Below are 23,296 nucleotides of genomic sequence, written 5' to 3'. Positions count from 1 at the left end.
AGGTTTTATCAACATTATGTTTGATATGTAAAATTTCTTATAAAAGACATTCGGTATACAAAAATTGTTTACCCTAAAAATCGAAAAATACGAATACATCAGTGGAGAATATCAATAACAACGATTTACAAGGAAACAATTTCTTAAAATATTTCTTAAATATCTAAACCTTTGTTCGTGTATTAGCATAGTCATGACGCTAGGGCAAAGTAGTATTATTGATTATTTTATTGTAACACTAAGATTGATTTACTAGTCAATACTAAGTTAACGATTTCTTCGTACATGGCCTATCATCTTGAAATTTCACTGGTAGAATTATGTAGCCTACTAAAGGCTGTAAGGTGTCTATGAAAATGAAGTAATTCATTATATATAAATTAAGGCTCGATAAAGTCAAGTAATATCATTATATTTAAGTGAGAAACTAACATTATGGTTGTAATTCTTCAATATATTGTGTCTTCAATCATATTATAAAACACTACGTTCCGAAGTTCTTGTTTCAGTCATTTGTATGAGTCTGCATATTATGCATAAAGCATTTCACATAGATTATCAAAACATCTTGCAGTAAATAAAAGAAGCTCTTTTGTTAAATTTCAAATTATAATTTCTGTAAATTGAGTTGAAATGTAAAAAGGTGATACTGAAAGCTATGTTCTTTACAATTCATACATATTACTGAAAACTCACTTCGTTTAATCATATTATGAATCTAGTTGTGCAATGAAATTCGTAATATACTCTTACTAGCTGTAGAGAAATGGCTAGTTGTATACTAGATGTCCAGAAAAATGAGCCAAAACAGTATTCTCCTACTACAACAAACCAAATGAATTGAGTTACAAACTGTATAGATATATTTGTACGTCATTCTGATGGCACTGAACGCTTTCTTAAATTTAATCTGAACTCACTCTAATAGTGATAGGAATAGCTTTTCTGATCAAGGCAGGTAAAATTAATATTTTGAAATCAGTTTATTTAAATTGAAATATTAGGGATCTAAAGTAAACATTTACACTGTAATGTATGAATAAATATACTGAATTTAGATTTGTTTAGTTCAATTAAATAGTAGCTTTCCTGACTAAATTTCATTTTCAATCTAATGGTTTTCATTCCTGTTTAATTAAAATGAATAATTAAAACACAGATAGACATTATCAATTCAGTTGTGCTAAAATGGCTAAAAATGTGATCTATCAAATTGTTTTATCTTTAATTAAACACTGATATTTAACAGCATTCAACTTAGAAAGACCCATATATGATCACGAAACTGATGCCTGGATATAAAGCAGTTTTATTTAGACTTACCAATATACGACGAGCTATTGAAAACAATTAAATTGAATCTAAGATAAAGAATAGCCGGGACAAATACGGAAATAGAAACAAAACTGAAATGTAGGTAATTTTGAATTGGTTATACAAAGATTTTAGTGCAGCATTGATTGACCGTTGCTGCTACCTTGACGTGGTGGTCGGGCTTGCCCTAATGATATTTCTGACCCCAAGTGATGCAGAATTACAAATAATTATAAGATATGCTTTTAAATAACGTAGAATCCTTACATTTTGCGCAAGCATTTCAAACACAGAAATAATACTAAAAAACTCCTAATGCATAAGTTGGTTTCCTTTACATGAGATCAGTAGTATGAAAATACCCACTGATTGGAATAACTCGAAAATAAGCCGGGCTGATTAAAAGAGATTAAAGCTAGACCATTGTAAGCAGAAATCAATGCAAAGATTAAATGCATGGTGAGATTAAGTACAACCTGAAAATCACTTTACATCTAGTCCGGCGCATTAACCGGGTTGGTGGACACAGAGAGTCCACCTAGGGGAGTTGGTAAACCCTGATTCCAAACCAATGGTGCACATGGGCTCCAGTATCCTGAGGGAACAAATGGCATATGAATCAATCGTTGGTCACCGGCTATTATGGGACTGCATCTCCTCACGATGCTCCACTGCCTTGTGGGTCAGACATTTAGGTCAAAGACTCGGGGTTTGGCCCCCCAAGAAAACCACCTGCTTCAGTTTTGGCACCCATGCAGTATCACAGCCTTCAAGTAAGATTTGTGCGGCGCATACATATCTGGTGCTCCTTTGTACCAATATTTATGTGTTGAATTAAATAAATAAATAACGGTATTATTCCTTGTTGAATGTTCTATTCCCATTATGTACATATCAGATATATATGAACAGAATATAGAAATAAAAAAGAATAATAATAAATTGCCATTATAGTTTTTTATTCATATTCAATATTTGCTTCAAAATACTATGAACTTTATATTCAAATTAATTAACACATTTTTTTGATAAAACAAACAAACAAACAAAACCTCATTCACTTCAGGAAAAAAAAACTTTTTTTTTGGTAATCCCATTCAATTAAAAGGGGCGACATATAGGCATTTCTTTTTAATATACTTTCCTTTGAACTATTGTTTAGATACAGATTATAAAAAAAATAAAAATAAAAATAAATAATAACCAATCAAATTAAAAAAAACAGAAAAGATATTTTATGAAGGAAATAAATTTTTATAGAAAAATGACAGTTTTAGATAAGATTTATTCGTTTATTTTTTTTTAGAATCATTATTAATGACATTTACATGAGTTACTATCAGATTGTATTTTGTTTTTATGCTTCTTATGAATTACATACTTAATGAAATAATAATGCAATAAGGTTTAACCGACATATTGGGAAAGAAAAGTCCATTTCCGTAAGAATTGATAGACGTATATTATTTACTGATTGTTTTCTTTGTAATATAGAAGAAAGGGTGTACATTTAATCATATAAAAATGTATTTATTATTTCTATGTTTACTATTTATATCTATCTAGTCATTCAATCATATTTTAAGAAAATCAGATGATATATAAAAAAAAATAAATAAATTGTACACTTTAAGTGAAAATACACTGATTATGTATTTAAATTTAAATAAGAAACTTAATCAACTCAAGTTTAATAGTTGGATTCATGAGTCGATTATAGTTAGACCATCATGGAGAACCTAAAAAAAAACTGGGCGATCATTTTATACCAGTATGGGACTCCTTAGCAGTGCTCATCCATGACCCCATCGACGGGATTCGAACTTTAGGTCTTGCGCGTGAACACTTAATGTTTAGACCACTGAGTCAAGTCAAGCTTATAATACCTGGTAACTGATTATCCGCCAAAAATAAACATACCATATTTTTAATTCAAAATCTTCAACATATATTGGTAAAATTATTTTTCCTTTAAATATTTCTATATTTTGTAACATATTTTACAAGTAACATTAACAAAGAAAAAAAACACAATCAAAGTTGATAATTATGAAAACCATTAATAATTCTAATTGATAGTTGAAAGCGTGAGTTAATTGAAGCTAGACTTCTGATAATATATATAATCATATGCTCACTAGTGACTGACTTCGAGGAGTACATCCAGGAGTTCTAGTGAGAAGCAGTGACCAGTGGAATTCAAACCACGTCTGTTGTGAGATAGGAACTCACTAAAGACAATTGGTGATCGGTTGCTCAACTTCGTGGATCAGTTGAAGTTAGACATTAACACCGTTGGATGCCGGCTCAGTGGTCTATCGGTTAAAGTCTCTGGCTCGAGACTGATAGGTCTTGGGTTCGAATCTCGTGAGTGCGGGATCGTGGATGCGCGCTGCTGAGGAGTCCCATAATAGGACGAAACGGCCGTCCAGTGTTTCCGGGTTTTCGAAGGTGGTCTAGCTGCAATTGACTCACGCTTTCAACCATGAAAATACTGAAATCTCCACAAAACCCCTTCTGATAATAAAAATAATCCTAATGTTAAATGTAAACATTAAAATAGAATATTTTATGAATAAGTAAACATGGATGAATGGTGGTTTACAATCCTAAACATTGATAGGAAAATTCAAATAATAGAAATTGTAGTAGATTTATTTGTTTCATTTAGTTCAATAGTTTCGGATTGATAAGAAAATCTAAAAAAAGAAATTGCAAACCATTTTAAATGAAATAAATGGGAATTTCTTTCTTTTTTTGGTTTTCTCTGTAACACAGGTTTATATCATTCTTTTTGAAAAAAGATATATATTATGATTTATGTTAAATAATGTTTAAAATCAACTCCACCTTTAGCCCCTCCCTCAGCTACTGCCGGTCGCAAGCCCCGATAAAGGAGGAGGGTTGGGCATGGGGTTAGCGACTCCATCCCATAGAAATCTAACTTGCTAAAAAAATGCTAACCAATGTTGAAAATCATGTGATAAAATGAAAATAATAATTCATGAATTATATTTGTAGTCTTATTCATATAATGGTATTTGTGTATGTCCTTTGATCTAATTACTTATGACAATATTCTTGTTATTTTTTTAGTTTTGAAATAGGTATGAATTATTGAGGGAGAGAGGGAGAGACTTACTTACTTTCGCCTGTTACTCCTAATGGAGCATAGGCCAAAGACCAGAATCCTCCAACCCACTCTGTCCTGGGCCTCCCTTTATGGTTCTATCCAATTTTTGTTCATTCTTCTCATATCTGTCTCCATTTCTCGGCGTAATGTGTTCTTTGGTCTTCCTCTTCTCTTTTGGCCTTCAGGATTCCATGTGGGTGCTTGCCTTGTGATGCAGTTGAGTGGTTTCCTTAAAGTGTGTCTTATCCACTTCCAGCCCCTCTTCCTGATTTCTTCATCCGTTCGCATCTGGTTTGCTCTCTCCCACAGGAGATTGTTGCTGGTAGTGTCTTGCCAACGGATCTGAATTATTCTGCGTAGACAACTGTTAATAGATACCTTTATCTTCCGAATGATAGCTTTCGTAGTCCTCTAGGTTTCGGCCCCCATACAGTAAAACTGTCTTGATATTTGTATTGAAAATTCTGATCTTGGTTTTGGTTGACAATTGTTTTGAGTTCCAGATGTTCTTCAATTTTAGATATGCTGCTCTTGCTTTGCCGATCCGCGTCTTCACATCTGCATCAGATCCACCGAGAGGGAGAGACATATTAAATAAATCGTCTTTAGTTTAAATATTTGAATTAATTTTACAACCAATATCATCAATAAACTTCAAAAAAAGAGATATGGTTTAAAAGATTTTGGTAGAAAAGAAATACTGAAAGCTGATTTGAACCAGAATGCACTTACATAAATAAACTTTTTTCATCTAAACTAAAACAGTGGATTTCATTAGAATTTATTGTATCAAATAAAACAATAATTTGATAATGATATGTTGAACAAATATTCAACTGATTTAAGTGTCAATGAATGATGATATCAATTCCTTTTCTTAATTATGTATGATGATTAATTGTGTTTTAGAAAAAACTAATCATATCAGTATCCGTTGATCATAAACGATTAATTTGCTGGATGGGATACGCATTGAGGAAATCACCCAACTGCGTCACAATGTAAGTCCTCACATGGAACCCTGAAGGCCAAAAGAGAAGAGGAAGACCAAAGAACACATTACGCCGAGAAATGGAGACAGATATGAGAAGAATGAACAAAAATTGGATAGAACCATAAAGGGAGGCCCAGGACAGAGTGGGTTGGAGGATTCTGGTCGTTGGCCTATGCTCCATTGAGAGTAACTGACGTAAGTAATTAAGTAAGTAATTATACATTTCAATATACTAAATAAATGATTGATTGGTTGTTGTCGAGTACTGCTCGGATAAATGCATACAGAATTCTATTATTAACCAGTGTTATAATTAATAAATGTAAAAATTAATGTACTCAACTATTACTCTCATATATTTTTGATATCAAACATATCTTCATCTATTATCTTCTTACTTGTGTTGTCCAATTCACAGTTTACGATTAACGTACCAAGATATTACACAGATATGATAAATAGATTGGATAATACTTTTAAATAAGTTGTAAAATAATAATGTACGTCTGGAAATGTTATTTCAAAAATAAAAGAACCATACAATATGAAGATAAATTTTGGCTGAATTCTGAATTGTATTTTTAGTTGGGTGCTGGTCGGCGGCCTATGCTCCATTGGGAGTAACAGGCGTAAGTAAGTAAGTAAGTATTTTTAGTTGATAAATAAATGAAAGGAACCATATCTCATAAGTAGATAATAAAACATTAAAAGTTGTAAATTACTCAGATGACAGACAGATATTTTCAAGAATGTCTGTCCATTTTCTGTAAATGTTGAAAGTTAACAAACAGAGTCTCGATCAACATTCTAACATTATTAGTCCGATTGGATATCGGTGCTAAAGTGATAACATTAAAAAAACAAACACAAAGATGTAGATATAGTCTATTTAATAAACAATCTAATATAAGAGCAGACCAATTTTTGTTCACATAAAAATGTTGTTACTTAATTCACACCAAATAAATGGCCATACCAGTAAACATAGTATTTACTAGTCATTAAATAAGCCTTACAAATTTAAATTTAATATCGATCTTATTCTTTTTTCAAAGTATTTTTCATTGGTTCATTTGTCTCATTTCAGTTTTTACCATACGAAACATCGCTTGAATTTATCAGGTATCAGGCTCATCAGCTCGTTAACCAGCTCACAGTTTGCTGGAATCGTGTACGAAGAAAATTATTTAGAATTCAAATTATTAACAACCATCTGAAAAGTAAATCAGATATTATAGACATTTATGTCGGTTTTGGTTTGCTTTTTCCTACAGAGCATGAGATCTACAGTAGTTTTATCCTTTCACTATTCTGATTTTCATGACTCTTACTGAAACACTTCACATGGAAACAACTACTTGATATAATCTTTTGTTTTCGTAATGGAACTGAATGTATATTGTGATTTTCCTTACAGATTGCTGCAATCTAAACTTACTGTTTTAAGGGTTCAGTTACTACACTTAACAAACAGACCATGTACATGATGAGAATGTTGTAATTGACTTAAAGACAATTTAGACTGTTAAGTTGATTTCCTTATTAATCCAAACGTTAAGCTAAGCTAAAAGCACATCAACCATCTTTTCTTCAAACTGTATATTGATTACAGATAATGCACAGTAAAAAAAAACTATTTTTTTAATACTTCTGTATCTAAAATTCAATGACAACTGTTTTACTCTAAGGATAAAACAAACTTAACATGACATTAATGAATTTATTCATATAAATTGTACTTATCAGTTAATTAATCAAAAGCGGTAGACGGTTTGACTAAGTATTTCAACTGACAGCATCGATTAACTTCCTTATTCAGCTTATTATGCATTTACAATGTTAACTTTCGCCGTAATTTATCATAATCAGAAAAAGGATATATATATATATATAAAGATACATAATTCATTGTAGAATTATATTCATTACTCATTTACAAATTTAATGAATTACGAAAGGGAAAAAGTATCGGATTTTTCAGTGCTTTTACATTTATCCTTTTTCAATATTGTTACCAATGAAGCTTGGTAACAAATCGTGATTTCTTTTTTCTAACTTTGCAATTAACAATTTAATATGAATCTATTGATTTAAGTAAAGTTTACATGATCTAACATTTATTTTATAAGCAGTGATGAATGATGATTATAAGTGGAATCCTAAATGTGAGTTTTGTCTACTTGAGACCCACGAGCTGAAAGTATCTGTATTAAATAGTTGGTGTTCACTCTGGGACTCGAATCAGTACATGATGCAGGCCCATTCGGCTTACAAGAATCAACTAGGATGAAATGCATGTCCCGGATTCTACTGCAAAATATGTGTCCACCGCTCCTTAGAATACTTATGATTTAACGGCTATATAGATGCAATTTGCATAGGATTCACATTCGGATTCTCATTCGGTTCAACAACACTGTGTTGAAAACCTTTCCTGGTACTAATAGTGGTGTGATACCTCCATAGTTCTCACATTTGCTCAAATCTCCCTTCTTTGTTATCTCACCAAGATACCCTTCTTTACAGTATGTCAATCACACTTGTTCATCCTCGATACAATGTGGAGCATGGTTGTAGTTACTTCAGTGTCTCGCTTCAGAGCCTCATTTGGTATGTTGTCTGGCTGTGTTGCCAATTTCTCACTATTGATTTGTCTGATGTCAGTGTTGGTTTGTTCGATAGTTTGTAGAGTGTTGTCTGTATGATGTTTATAAACCCATTATGTCTCATTGGTAGGTGCATAGCACTGGATAACATTCATTATGGTCCCTTACTTCTTTGCTTCGGAAAGTAATTTAATCACTCCAAACCCATGAAATTTCCATCCTTTAAGAGCTTTTCATGATTCTCTAGACCTCATCATTTCAACTCCCAGTGTGTGCGGAGCATGTTCTTCTTCATAACTGGAGTAAAATGACATCTCTTCTGAAGATTATCTTTCTTGTCCACCTTGAGTCCAATGGGCTTCATTTATTTCAGGCACGTCCAGGCTGTATCTCCTCATTTTCGCAGCTATTTGATCGGCCCTTCAGTCTCCCACATTGTTCGGACATCCCATATACTTATATTAATTGTTACTCTGATTGTTAGAAGGGAAATCCACCTCGTGACTTCCAAAGAATCTTGGCATTCACCATGAGGCGTCATAATTATTCTAAATAAAGAACCTCTAACTACTAGTGCAAAGTTTAAATGGTTTAAATGAATTTTTATGGTTATCGTATTTTTAGCAAGATTGTTTTCTGTATGATTCAGTTGTTCACTCCGTGACTAAACCTCCTTCTCTATCCAGGCTTGGAACCGACAGTAACTCTAAAAGAGCTATAGGCGGAGTTGATATTAATATTAAATGTACTCAACATTTTATTACATGCCAAATTTTTACTAGCTCCCCGTTAGCTAAACCAAATGTCTAACACTTTTTTAACAGCTAATTCAGTTTCGTTCATTTCGTGTTATCAGTTTATATCATTTAAGTTTCTGATTTTCATAATATCAGTAGGTAGAACAAAACAACATAGTTCAAAATTAGTTTCTCTAGATATATAAATTAAAATGTAGAGTCTCCCTTTTAATTAAATTACATTCTGTTCAATTAAATTATGAATGATGAATTTGTTTATTAGCTGCCACTTTAAAAAAAATAAATTACATTAGTCATAAATAAAAAAAGGGAATAATTGAATAGCAGTCCTATTATTAATTGATTAAATTATTCTATTTATTGATGATTGTCAAATTATAAAAATGATGACTGCCTCAGAGACCTAGCCATATATCTACTGAAAAAAGAGTCTTGTGAATTAAAGAAAACAATCAAACAATATTTATTAATAATTTGGAGTAGATGGATTTCGGTTGACAGTGGAGTATAAGAATGGAATTTCTCTCTATTTTGTAACTTATCAACTGGATACATCTACACCACAGCGTTATTGTTCACGTTAAGAATCGAAGCCGGGACCTTTAGAATATAACTATCAGAGCGTTATTCACCTAGTTACTGAGCTCAAATAGACACTACGTAATTATTAGTTAAATATTTTATTCTTCTGTCGATGCTAATTTATGTATAGAATTGTGTACAGATGTATTGTCGTTATTCTTGTCAATACAAAATACTTACTTGTAACATATGTTTTGAATTATAGATCAAGGTCGTTTTACTGATGGCAATTCAAGGCTGATGCAACTCATAAAATTTAAAATATCGCACTTATAGAATCACCTCAAATATCCCTTATCAACAAACATCGGCATGTATACGAGCAAAACCATCTGTGAAACAAATGAAGGCCCTAAAAATTGTTATATATTTTATAAAATTTATGACCATATAGAACTTCTTAAGTTCCACTCAGTGGATTGCTTTTACTTTAAAGAAAACAGATGAGTTGCCATATGTTACTTACATTTTATTCAAATGCAGACTTACACATACTAATTACTAATTTGCAGTTTATATAACAGTAACTTGCATCACCTATTCTGTTCAAAAAATGTTTATTAATATTTCGTAGGTATTTAATCACATATTACACTGAAAATAAGAAAACTTCACCATGAAAGCAGAGTGTGACCACCAGCGTATGAGCCAGTTCATGGCTTGCAAATGATTATTGCACGTTGATTGTCCTTGACCTTAATGATGATCTGTACACTGTTTAATATTCAATGACTCGATTGATGGATGATTTGGCTAGGGCCCGATGACACTGGCCCTACAAATGTGACTAACGTTTATACCGTTGCTTGAGGTCATAAAAATTTTGCTGAAAATTATTAAAATGATTTTTAAAGTATGTGACGGACCCAATTTTTAGAAATTGTATTGTGCAATTGAGTAATTAATTCTCATGATTTCCGACAATCGTATTCATTTCCACTGTGTTCGACGATTCATTGCCGAAAAACCATGGTAAACATAGACTGAATGTGTTAGACTTTGACTGACCTACGTGTAAGTCCTGCCTAACATGCTCCAGAAAAATTAAGATGTTCAATAAGTTTTTATATTCAGCTTGATAAAATCATTACCTAATTCTTTAATTTAACCTATACACAAATAGTTTTAGACAGACTGTCAATGATTTTAAATGGCGTCAGTTAAGTATTTTCGAATCACTTTTTTAATAGAATATTTAAAACCACTGGTTTATCAAATGGAAGCCACTGATTATGAAAACGGTATATATATATACCATCATTATGTATAGAAGAAGCTCATTGTGTTATATATGTATACTACATATTTTCTTATTTTAGTTATTTAAATGAAACATAAAGTCATGAACAAGATGTAGCGTTCTAAAAGCTCTTAGAACTGAACTTTTCATACAGAACAACAAAACACACAGCTGTAAAGCATTTGGTGGCGTGTTGATCAGTGATATACAGACTTAAGAATCAGTTATCACATCTGAGATGAAATTGACAATGTAATCATGATTTTTGATTGAGATAGTGAATCGATGATAGTTAGATCACTATAGAAAACCTGGAAGCACTGGACAATCGTTTCGTCTTAGCATGGGACTCTTTAGAAATGCATATCCACGATCCCTAACATGAGATTTGAAGCCAGGACCTTTGGTCTCATGCGAGAAGTCTTAGGCTCCAGACCACTAAGTTGGCATTCAACGGTGTTATTGTCTAACTTCAATCAATCAGCTTCAAGTAAAGATAGGTATCTACCTCAGACAATGAAAGATGGTCGCTTAATTTCGTGCATTGGCCTAAGTCGGAGATTAAGCGTCCGCGCGCAAGACTGATAGGTTCTGGGTCCGAGTCCCTCAAGCGGAATCATGGATGCGCACTGCTAAGGAGTCTCATATTGAGACGAAACGACCATCCAGTGCTTCTAGGTTTTCAATGGTGATCTGACATTCACGGATTCATGATTTTAATCAAAAACGTAATAATCTGCACAATCATACAATGATAACATAATCAGGACTTCAAAAGTGAATAGGTAAGAAAATTTTGTGCTAACTGTATTGTCATTTCAAAATCTGTCAGCCTCTTGAATATGAAATCAGACTATTGACTGAATTTCGATTTTATTGTATTCTAAACAGTGAAACATTCACAAATATGGTGTGTTTAAAAGAAGAGATTATAATAAAAGCGCATAATAGGATTAAGATTGTTTATTCAGATCCATATTATTCCGTTTTATTTTGTTTCACGACCAGTGAGAGTTTCTGTGAATTTCATAGTTTACTATTAAAATTCTATTTTGTACTTATAATCAACCATAGCGAATTGAATGATGATTAAACTTGTATAAAACTTCAATCAAATCGTGTAAGTATAGTAATCAGTTAAAGGGTATTTTTCTTCTACAGTTTCTAGCATGAACATAAATCATAATGTATTTCTTAGTATTACAAAGGAATTTTGTATTTACAAATCTATAGTGTAAGATATATATAGTAGACTATAGAAACTGTTTATACATACTACCAGATGATTTATGCAATTCATCATAATAAAATATAATGAAAATAATCTTTTTTTGTCATTTTCTAACTTGACTGTCAACCGGGAAAAAAAAAGCTAAACAGAGACAGGCTGAAAAGGTGTGTTCTTTTTTTTCAACAATATTCATTGAAATAATATTCGCTTTTTATTTTGTTTCGGTTAGCTAAGGAAATAAAATGAAAGTTATATAGTGAAAAAAGAAATCTTGTTTGTCATTTGACAAAAAAAAGATTTGCTGCTGTAGCTAGTGTATTCAGTTATCAATAATGTTACTAAAATTCCTTCTTTAATCTTAATATATATAGAGAGATTTTTCTGTTTTTAAAGAAAGGGAATACATGTGTTACTGTCATTTCTTGATAATATCAACATGAATGTTATCTCTATGTATGTTAAATTTCCTCTATGAATGTAACACACAATTTATTAGGATTATTTATGATTCAAATCTAAATATTCAAATGAAACAAGAGTCAATTGTATATATAATTTTGATGAAACAATCGATTGAAGGGTATACAATTTATGATATTTTTTTGTTCTTCTGTATTGTAGGCGGATTTATTGAAGTATATAAACATAAGTTGAAAAATTAAAACAAAGCTATTATTTTCAGAAGTGGATTTTGTGGAGATTTTAGTAATTTTATATAGCTGAAATCATGAGTCAATTGAAGTTGGACCACCATGGAAAACCTGGAAGCATTGGACGGCCGTTTCGTCCTATTGTGAGACTCCTCAGCAGTGCGCATCCACGATCTGGCCTCACGAGATCATATGCTCACTACTGACTGGCTCCATGAGGTATTTCCTGGAGTTCTAGTGAGAAGCAGTAACTAGTGGAGTTCAACCAGGTCTGTTGTGAGATAGTAACTCACTGAAGACAATGGTGGACGGTGGCGCAATTTCTTGGATTGGTTGAAGTTAGACATTAACACCGTTGGATGCCGGCCGGACCAGTGGTCTAGTGGTTAAGTGCTCGCGCGCGAGACTGATAGGTCCTGGGTTTGAATCTCGCTTGGCGGGATCGTGGCTGAGCACTGCTGAGGAGTCCCACAATAGGTCGAAACGGCCGCCCAGTGCTCCTAGGTTTTCCATGGTGGTTTAGTTTCAATTGACTAGTGATTTCAACTACATAAAAGTTATTATTTAATAGAAAAAAAATAAAATGACAAATGGTAGATATTTTATAAGAAAGTGAATGAATCAAAATGTACATGAAAATGCGATGAGATTAAAAGTCCGATGTATTGAGTTGATAATAACGTTTTTAGTGGTCTGAGATCTAATTCCAAGTAGATCGTTTGCTGCTAGTTATTGAAATATTATACATGTCGCCAATCCTTGCATATAATCATCGATTTAAATCACGTTTGTGAATAATGGAATTAAATAAGTAAAATACGAGAATGGATTTCCTAATACTTGTATTTCGTACAATCGTTGATAGGAACGCGAAGCGAAACAAAGTGACGCGCAATGAAGAAGGCAACTGAGCCAACTCAGTTTAGCCAAGCGTGAATCGATATTTATAGTAACAGACATGTGATGAATAGGATAAGAAATGCACACACCGTTCACTTAAAAACCGTCAAAGTTGACAAGCAAATAAGTAACAAGGTGAAAATTTGATTTAGGGAGAATGAATAAAAAGGTCTGTTCGGAGTCTAGAATAGCCTATGCAGGATTGACATATTATCAGCCCCTACATGTTTTTAACTATAAAAGAAGGTTAAAACTATTCAAGTCCTCAAATATAACGTTCGTTTTTCTCAAGATTTTGAATAATTCTGACTATATATGATACCAAGTATTGAATCAAATTGTCGACTAATACTAATCTTTTGAAATGATTTATTTTGTAGATTATTTATTAAGTTAGCTCTTTTCAACAGTTTACTATACTAATGCTTTGTGAATATAATTTATACATAAAATTATTTTGAGCTTCTAGTTCTGTGTACTTTGAATAACAAAAATAACATTTTCTTTCAAACAATATTTTTTTTACCTACTCTTGTTTATACAGTATTTTTCAAGTAAGTATTTATCAGGTGAGTTTCTGTAGAGAACAGAATTTCATATCTTAGTTCAAGAATGTCTTTGTAACGTTGAGATAACATAATATTATTCGACAGTTGAATTCATGAGTCGATTGAAGCTAGACGACCATGAAAAACCTTGAAGCACTGAACGACCATTTCGTTCTAGTATGGGACACCTAAGTAGTGCACTCGGTAATCATGAATTCAACTACTAAATTACTACAATCTCCACAAAATCCTTTTTCTAATAATAATATTATTGTTACCAAGATACAACAAAAATCGATAATCTAGTCAACTATATAGTTGAACAGTAAACTTCACTCTTAATCATTACATACACTTTGTTCTGTGTAATATTGTGGTGAGGGCTACTTATATCCATATAAGTAATATATCGTGATGGTCAGACATAGAATGCATTTTGGCAGAAGACCGATAAGGAAAGAATTGAAATGAAGCGCAATCGGTACGAAAATGCATGAACAATGAAATTAGAGACGATGAACTGATATTCACAGAAGGAACAGTGAAGAATGAGACAATTGATTATTATTTTGCAAATGAACTGTTTGCTGTATGGTTATCAGAATTTAGTGAGATAGTCTGTAATTTGTGCTTAAATACATTCGATTGTCCCCAGTCGTGTTCTTGTTCACCACAATATTACTACAGTTTGTAAATGTTGTTTCTCTTTTTTGTTTATATATTATAAAATTATGTTGACAGAAGATAATAGATGTGTTTTTTTTCAGTTTATTTAGATATTTCTGTTTAAATAATTTTTTATTTGGATAATAAAAAGAAATAATAATTTTATTTCATAGAAAAATGACAATGTAAATATACTTTTTTTTCTTATTAGATTAGACTGATTATTTTTATTGGTTATGCTGATTCTCCAAAAAATATCCAGGTAAAGTAAATCCAACAATAGGACGAAACGACCGTCCAGTGCTTCGAGGTTTTTCATGATGGTCTAACTTCAATTGACTCATGATTTCAACTATATATAAAATAAATCTGTCAAAAAGTTAACCAAATTACTTGAAAAGTGAATAGTTCAACAGGTCTAGAAAACGTTTTATTGATGATATTTTTTTCGTTTTTAAAGGACAAAACACACAAATCATGTAACTAATATTTAGAAATTAAAATGGGATACCTAGTTTTGTGGAACTGTCATGAGGACTATTAATGAAATACGGAATAACAGTCAGTCGATTCAACCTTTTTTTTTCTCATAAAATATTGAAACCTCTCATAAATTTAATCTTATTATTTTGTATAATTTCGTTTAAATTATTGCACTGCGTTACTGGCTTTTGAAATAAAAAAAATATCATTTCTTATATAAAATTCAATTAATAAGTAATATCAGAAGCTTTTGTGGATGCACACTGCTGAGGAGTCCCATAATAGGACAAAACAGCCGTCCACTGCTTCCAGGTTTTTCATGGTGGTTTAACTTCAATTGACTCATGATCTCAACTATTAAAATTATTAAGTAATAGTTGGAAGGGGGTAGTATTGTAGTGAACAAGAGCATGAGTGGGGACAATCGAATGTATTTAAGCACAAATTACAGACTATCTCACTAAATTCTGATAGTCATACAGCAAACAGCTAATTTGTATAATAATAATCAATTGTCTCATTCTTCACTGTTCCTTCTGTGAATATCAGTTCATCGTCTCTAATTTCATTGTTCATGCATTTTCGTACCGATTGCGCTTCATTTCAATTCTTTCCTTATCGGTCTTCTGCCAAAATACATTTTATATCTGCCCATCACCATATACTACCTATGTGGATATAACTAGACCACACTACAGTATGTATATTGAAAAAAATGAATCATAAAAATGACTGAATGATTAAAAAATATGTTTTACCAATGAATACCAACCTATAAGAGATTTAACTTTAGCGTGTTACATTGATTGCATTTATTTACATCATTTGTGAACTGAAATCCACATAACAATTATCATTTGATTCATTCAAAACTCATACTACTGTTGTGAAAATATTTATTTAGATCTATGATGACTGTACTAACTCCGCCTGTAGCTCCTCCAGGGGCTACTGCCGGTCCCAAGCCCGGGTAAAGGAGGAGGGTTGGGCATGGGGTTAGCGACCCCATCCCGTAGAAAATCAACTCGCTAAAAATCATTCAAACCATTCAAACTCTGCCCTGGGAGTAGAAGGAATAATTATGACGTCTCATGATGAAAGCCGAGTTCCTTCGGAAGTCATGAGGCCGATGCACCTTCTTACAACCAGAGCAACAATTCTTATAGGTACATGGAATGTCCGGACAATGTGGGAGACCGGCAGAGTCTTCCAAATTTCTGCGGAAATGAAGAAATACAACCTGGAAGTGCTTGGAATCAGTGAAACACATTGGACGCAGGTTGGACAACAACGACTGTCTTCAGGGGAACTTCTGTTATACTCCGGTCATGAAGAAGAAAATGCCCCACATACACAAGGAGTGGCACTGATGCTGTCTAGAAAAGCACAAAATGCACTTATAGGATGGGAATCTCATGGACCGAGGATCATCAAAGCCTCCTTCAAAACAAAGAGAGAGGGCATTACAATGAACATCATCCAATGCTATGCGCCGACCAACGACTACGATGAAGACGCTAAAAACCAATTCTACGATAGGCTGCAGTCGATTTTCGAGAAGTGCCCAACCAAGGACCTGACCATTCTAATGGGAGATTTCAATGCCAAGGTTGGAAAGGACAACACTGGATACGAAGACGTCATAGGACAACATGGACTGGGAGGAATGAACGAAAACGGTGAGAGATTTGCAAACCTATGTGCCTTCAATAAACTGGTCATAGGTGGCACCATATTCCCACACAAAAACATACACAAAGCCACTTGGATTTCACCGGATCACACTACACAAAATCAAATCGACCATGTCTGCATCAACAAAAAGTTCAGGAGGACGATGGAGGATGTGAGAACCAGAAGAGGAGCTGATATAGCATCCGATCACCATTTGCTGGTCGCCAAGATGAAACTAAAACTCAAGAAGCACTGGACAATGGCGCGGACAACATCACAAAAGTTTAACACGGCCTTTCTTCGAGATGCTGACAAACTCAACGAATTTAACATAGCCCTCAGCAACAGGTTCGAGGCCTTTCATGACCTACTCAATGGAGAGGGAACCACCATAGAGAGCAGCTGGAAAGGTATCAAGGAGGCAATCGTTTCAACATGTCAGGAGGTTCTGGGCCAAAAGAAGCACCACCACAAGGAATGGATCACCTCTGGTACACTGGATAAAATTGAAGCAAGGAGGAACAAGAAGGTAGCAATCAATATCAGCCGAACAAGAGCAGAAAAAGCCAAGGCACAAGCCGAATACACAGAGGCAAACAAGCAAGTGAAGAGGAGCATCAGGACCGACAAACGTAAATATGTGGAAGATTTAGCGATGACAGCGGAAAAGGCTGCAAGAGAGGGAAACATGAGACAACTGTATGATACAACAAAGAAACTTGCTGGAAATTACCGTCAACCAGAAAGACCAGTGAAAAACAAGGAAGGCAAAGTAATCAACGATATTGAAGAACAACGAAACAGGTGGGTAGAACACTTCAAGGAACTCTTGAATCGACCAGCTCCACTGAACCCACCCAACATCGAAGCAGCACCCACAGACCTCCCAATCGATATTGGCCCACCAACAATTGAAGAGATCAGCATGGCCATTAGACAAATCAAGAGTGGCAAAGCAGCGGGACCAGACAACATCCCGGCAGAGGCACTGAAAGCAAATGTAACAGCAACTGCCAAGATACTCCACATCCTCTTCAGTAAGATTTGGGACGAAGAACATGTACCAACAGACTGGAAAGTAGGACTTCTCATCAAGATACCAAAGAAAGGCGATCTGAGCAAGTGCGACAACTACAGGGGCATCACTCTCCTCTCAATACCAGGAAAAGTCTTCAACAGAGTATTGTTAAACAGGATGAAGGATTCCGTAGACGCCCAACTTCGAGATCAACAAGCTGGATTTCGTAAGGATAGATCGTGCACAGATCAAATCGCAACTCTACGTATCATTGTGGAACAATCAATCGAATGGAATTCATCACTGTACATCAACTTCATCGACTACGAGAAGGCATTTGATAGCGTGGACAGGACGACACTATGGAAGCTTCTTCGACACTACGGCGTGCCTGAGAAGATAGTCAACATCATACGGAACTCCTATGATGGACTAAACTGCCAAATCGTCCACGGAGGACAACTCACCGACTCGTTCGAGGTAAAGACCGGTGTTAGGCAAGGTTGCCTACTCTCACCCTTTCTCTTTCTCCTGGTGATCGACTGGATTATGAAGACGTCAACATCTGGAGGAATGCACGGGATACAGTGGACAGGCAGGATGCAGCTTGACGATTTAGACTTCGCGGATGATCTGGCTCTTCTATCACAAACGCAACAACAAATGCAGGAGAAAACGACCAGTGTAGCAGCAGCCTCAGCAGCAGTAGGTCTCAATATAAACAAAGGGAAAAGCAAGACTCTCCGATACAATACAATATGCACCAATCCAATTACACTTGACGGAGAAGCTTTGGAGGATGTGGAAATCTTTACATATCTGGGCAGCATCATTGATGAACACGGTGGATCAGATGCAGATGTGAGGGCGCGGATCGGCAAAGCAAGAGCAGCATACCTACAGCTGAAAAACATCTGGAGCTCAAAACAATTGTCAACCAACACTAAGGTTAGAATTTTCAATACAAATGTCAAGACAGTTCTTCTGTATGGGGCAGAGACGTGGAGAACTACGAAAGCCATTATCCAGAAGATATAAGTGTTTATTAACAGCTGTCTACGCAAGATACTTCGGATCCGATGGCCAGACACTATCAGCAACAAGTTACTGTGGGAGACAACAAACCAGATTCCAGCGGAGGAAGAAATCAGGAAGAAGCGCTGGAAGTGGATTGGGCACACTTTGAGGAAATCACCCAATTGTGTCACAAGACAAGCCCTCACATGGAATCCTGAAGGTCGAAGGAGAAGAGGAAGACCAAAGAACACATTACGCCGAGAAATAGAGACAGACATGAGAAGAATGAACAAGAACTGGAAAGAACTAGAAAAGAAGGCCCAGGACAGAGTGGGTTGGAGAAAGCTGGTCGTCGGCCTATGCTCCATTGGGAGTAACAGGCGTAAGTAAGTAAGTATGATGACTGTACTGATTTACTCTGCATCGTTCATCTAGATTGATTATAATAATGAAAATAGTTTCAAGTGAAATGAAATTATGTTATATAATACAAAGAAGATATTTCCATGTACCCGTTCATGATTTTATTGTATTGACATTTTCTCTTCATCTTCTTGAAACACATAGCAACAATGTTCTTAAAAAAGAGATAAATAATGGTTTAAAAAGAAAGATATATCGGAGTTTTTTTATCGTACGACTTGTTATCCCTTCTGAATAATGACGGTAGATATAACAAAGATAACAATAATGATTTCTCTTAATAATGATGTTTCTTTGCAAATACTTTTAAGAGTGAATGTGTTTACAAAAGAAAAAACTGATCACAACATCTCAGTTCTGTTCACTGAATAACATAAAACGTTTTCTATTTTTCTTTACAAACAAACCATCTTGTAATAAAATAACATGTGGAAAGAAAAAAAACAAACAAAAGTAGAATATTGATGAAAAAAAGAACGGGAAATAAATAAGGTTAAATCCTAGTGGATCAAAGTAATATATAAAAGAAAGAAAAATATATATTCAGATTTATGATATTGTAACCGATAAAACTGTTGATGGTTACATCTATGTTTTTTTGATGACAGAATACTTTATATATTTGTGGATGTATGCAGGTTTGTAGAAACATGCACACATGTTTATACATGATTATATTTTATATCCAGTAATATGAATCAAAAAGCAAGAAATGAAACTAGGGTAGCCATGAATCTTTTCATAATATTAGAAACTGCAAGAATGACATAAGATAATATATACAAATATTGCCAGATTTGTTTTTAAACAAAAAGAAAGATGATTAGTAAGCTTAAGTCTTAATCATTTACTAGGAATAAACGTTGTAGGTCACATTGTGAATATATCAACAAATAAAGTTGAAAAATACACTTGTATAATATGGAACAATTGTTAAACTAGCGTTATTGCTTTCTATAATAAAATCTAGTGGTTAGTTAAAGTAAATACAAAAATGATGAATCAATGGAACGTAGAATATATGGTATATATACATAGGTAGGGACAATGGAATGTATTTTGAATACAAAATTAAACATTATCCTAGTAAAATCTGAGAACAATACAGTGAATAATTAACTTGCAAAATGTCAGTGATGTGAACAGCGAAACAAGAAGCCTTAACAAATTACGGAAGCTATTTTTGGGGACGTTATTTCATTTAATTCAAAGCTTGTATAACAAGGACACTTAGTTTTGCTACTAGTCTATTCTACAGATCATAAGCTTTCGTTTGATGTATGAGTCAGTGCCATAGCATTTTCTATTCCAAAGCTATTGAAATATAGACGTAATCTTTATACTCTATTTTCTACTCTAGTCCCTCAGTTTTGGACATAATTGTATTTTCCTAATTATTGTACGTTGTGGTCAGGTTAGTCATCTATTTATGCATGTGTCTTTTTACACTTATCTGAATTCGGGTACCAGATCGGATTTTGGAATAAAGCGAGTAGTGTTCCAGTTGTTTTGTCTTCTCTATAGCGCGTACCTATCAGCCAATCAGGGATAGAATAGTTTTCGTCTCTCTATTCCCACTTCGAACTCACGCATACTAGCCTCAAGGTTAAGCCAGTCAGTCTATCGCGTAAAGGTATTAATCTACATTAGACAAGTTATCTTCGGCACGAAAGTGGGTAGACAAATCAAGGACGTAAGTCAGTCAATTGTCTCAGGCTTCATTGTTCTTTCGCTTCCACAGCAATCATTCTTTGTTCTCGTTCTCTTTTCTTTGATCTTAACCTTCTGTCACCAGACGTTTCACTTTCGATTGATGATACATACTACTTATATCTGTCGACATAAGTAGCACACAATATATATATATATATATATATATCCAGGTTTAAGGCGAAATTCAGTGTTAAAAATTATAGTATGTGAATTTTCAATTGTAAAATAAAATATGGTTGTTAATTTTGAAATGACTAAGATGCAATATTAACTCCATTAAGTCTATATGTTAAATGAAATTAAATAATGAGATTAATGATCCGAATAAATATCGGTAAGTAGGGAAAAAAAGATAAGAAAGCGATTACAGATCAGGTCAGATGTTTTGTTGAAGACTGTGGTGTATAACGTTGCATAAATTCAATAGGAAATAATACAGTGGACTGAGTGATAACTAAATTAATTGTTTCTGAAGAATTAATAGCGATGTTGAACCAGTAGCAATAATAAAAAGATATGAGAATATAAATAACAAAAACAATAATATATTACTGAAAAAGGTGATATATATCTTAGTCAAATTGGGTTCAAATGACTATTTTTTCTGCTATTTAAAGGACTTTATTAAGGACCGACTCTAGCGAAAATTACTAAACCGACAAATTATTGATATGTTGGACATATACTGGTGCTCTAAAACGTTTATTGGCCATTCGGATATCAGGTAAACATGTTTGATTGAAAGCCATTGCTGAGTGAGTCGATAATTTTTTTTAATTATATGGTTTGTTCACTGAGTAATGTTTTATAAAAAATAGTTATTTAGTTGTTGCTAACTAATTTATAATGAACTTTAAATAAAAATTAAAGTTCGGGGACTTTATGTCAGTGTTAGGAGATTTTCAGTCGTCTGTTATTACAGAGAATTTTTGTTCAAGTGTATTTATATCATAAGCGTGAAAGAATTACCTCCCAGTTCCCAAATCAAAATAATTTATTACATTTCAAAGCATTTTTAGGTATATTCATAAAGTTTCTTGTTGTTCATGCAACATACTTTACTCATTAGGCTTTCATTATATGGAAACATTTAAGTGACACAGTCTGGTAGTAACATGTTTGTGAAAAGCTCTACTATTCTTCTAAACTTCTGTTTTGTCAAGCATGGAACTTTGACTTGTTTCGAAAGTGAAATATCTAATTCATCTTGGCCTTAAGTGAATGTTTTCTTCGTAATGTGTTGCACAATATCATATAAATGATAAAGGTATTCACGAAATGGTAAATCATCTAACTATGTTCTGTATAATAGAGTTGAATGAACGAATCACTCAATATGTGCAATTGTTTTATGGATGTAGGTGATTTTCGGTACTCCATTATAGTGAATAAACATTGTGTTTTATTACTGAGTGTTATGGTTTTAAACTGGATATCCTGGACCAATTACTCACCTCGTTAATCTATATTACCTATTACATTTTATTGTTTCGTCTTTTTGATGGTAAATTTCCAACGAACGTTCGAATATTTGCTCTTAAATGTAACCCAAAGTAATAATGGAATGGAACACATTTTTTCTGAGCTTTTATATACATACAAATCAATATATTTTGGTTAATTTTTATTTAATCAATTTCTGTATGTTTTCTAAATTGATCGACTCCAGTCTAAATTATGGATTTATTATCAAACTGTACAATATACAGCCTCGTAATGAATTACTTCACTGAAGTTCATATTTTTAATGTTTAATTTCAGAGTCATATGTTTATTAAATCATGAATGTAACTATAAAATACTTATGACGTAATTAAATAATTCCATTTTCAATTATTTTGCGTTGCGATGCCTTTTTTACAAGTAACTTTTACTTTTCAATTTACTGTGAATCTTTTCTTTTAATTTCCATTACTCATTAAAAGTAAGTCGTGTGACAACAAACAATAGTAACAAAATTTTTGATATTAAATTCACTTTATGTAACTTTGCAAAGTAGAGAAGTTTCACATGTCGACTCCATAGAGAAAGTATCTATTTTCAGTTGAGCTGGAAAACTTTGTATTTTCTATGGCTCATGAAACTAAATAACCAGCTCCTATTATTTCTCAATTTTACGCATTACAAAATTAGGTTTAATAACAATACTTTTCGAAATAGTCTACGAACGGGAATAATACTGTAGTGAGCGAGAAAACAGGTAGGGACAATTGAATGTATGTGAATACAAAATTAAACAATATCTTAGTAAAATCTGAGAACCATACAGTAAATAATTTATTTGCAAAATATTCTTCAATTGTCTTAAACTTCACTGTTGCTTTTACAAATATCAGTCAATCGCTT

This window comes from Schistosoma mansoni, assembly GCF_000237925.1.
Source record: "Schistosoma mansoni, WGS project CABG00000000 data, chromosome 1 unplaced supercontig 0010, strain Puerto Rico, whole genome shotgun sequence".
Taxonomy (NCBI): domain Eukaryota; kingdom Metazoa; phylum Platyhelminthes; class Trematoda; order Strigeidida; family Schistosomatidae; genus Schistosoma; species Schistosoma mansoni.
This window is presented reverse-complemented; position numbering follows the sequence as displayed.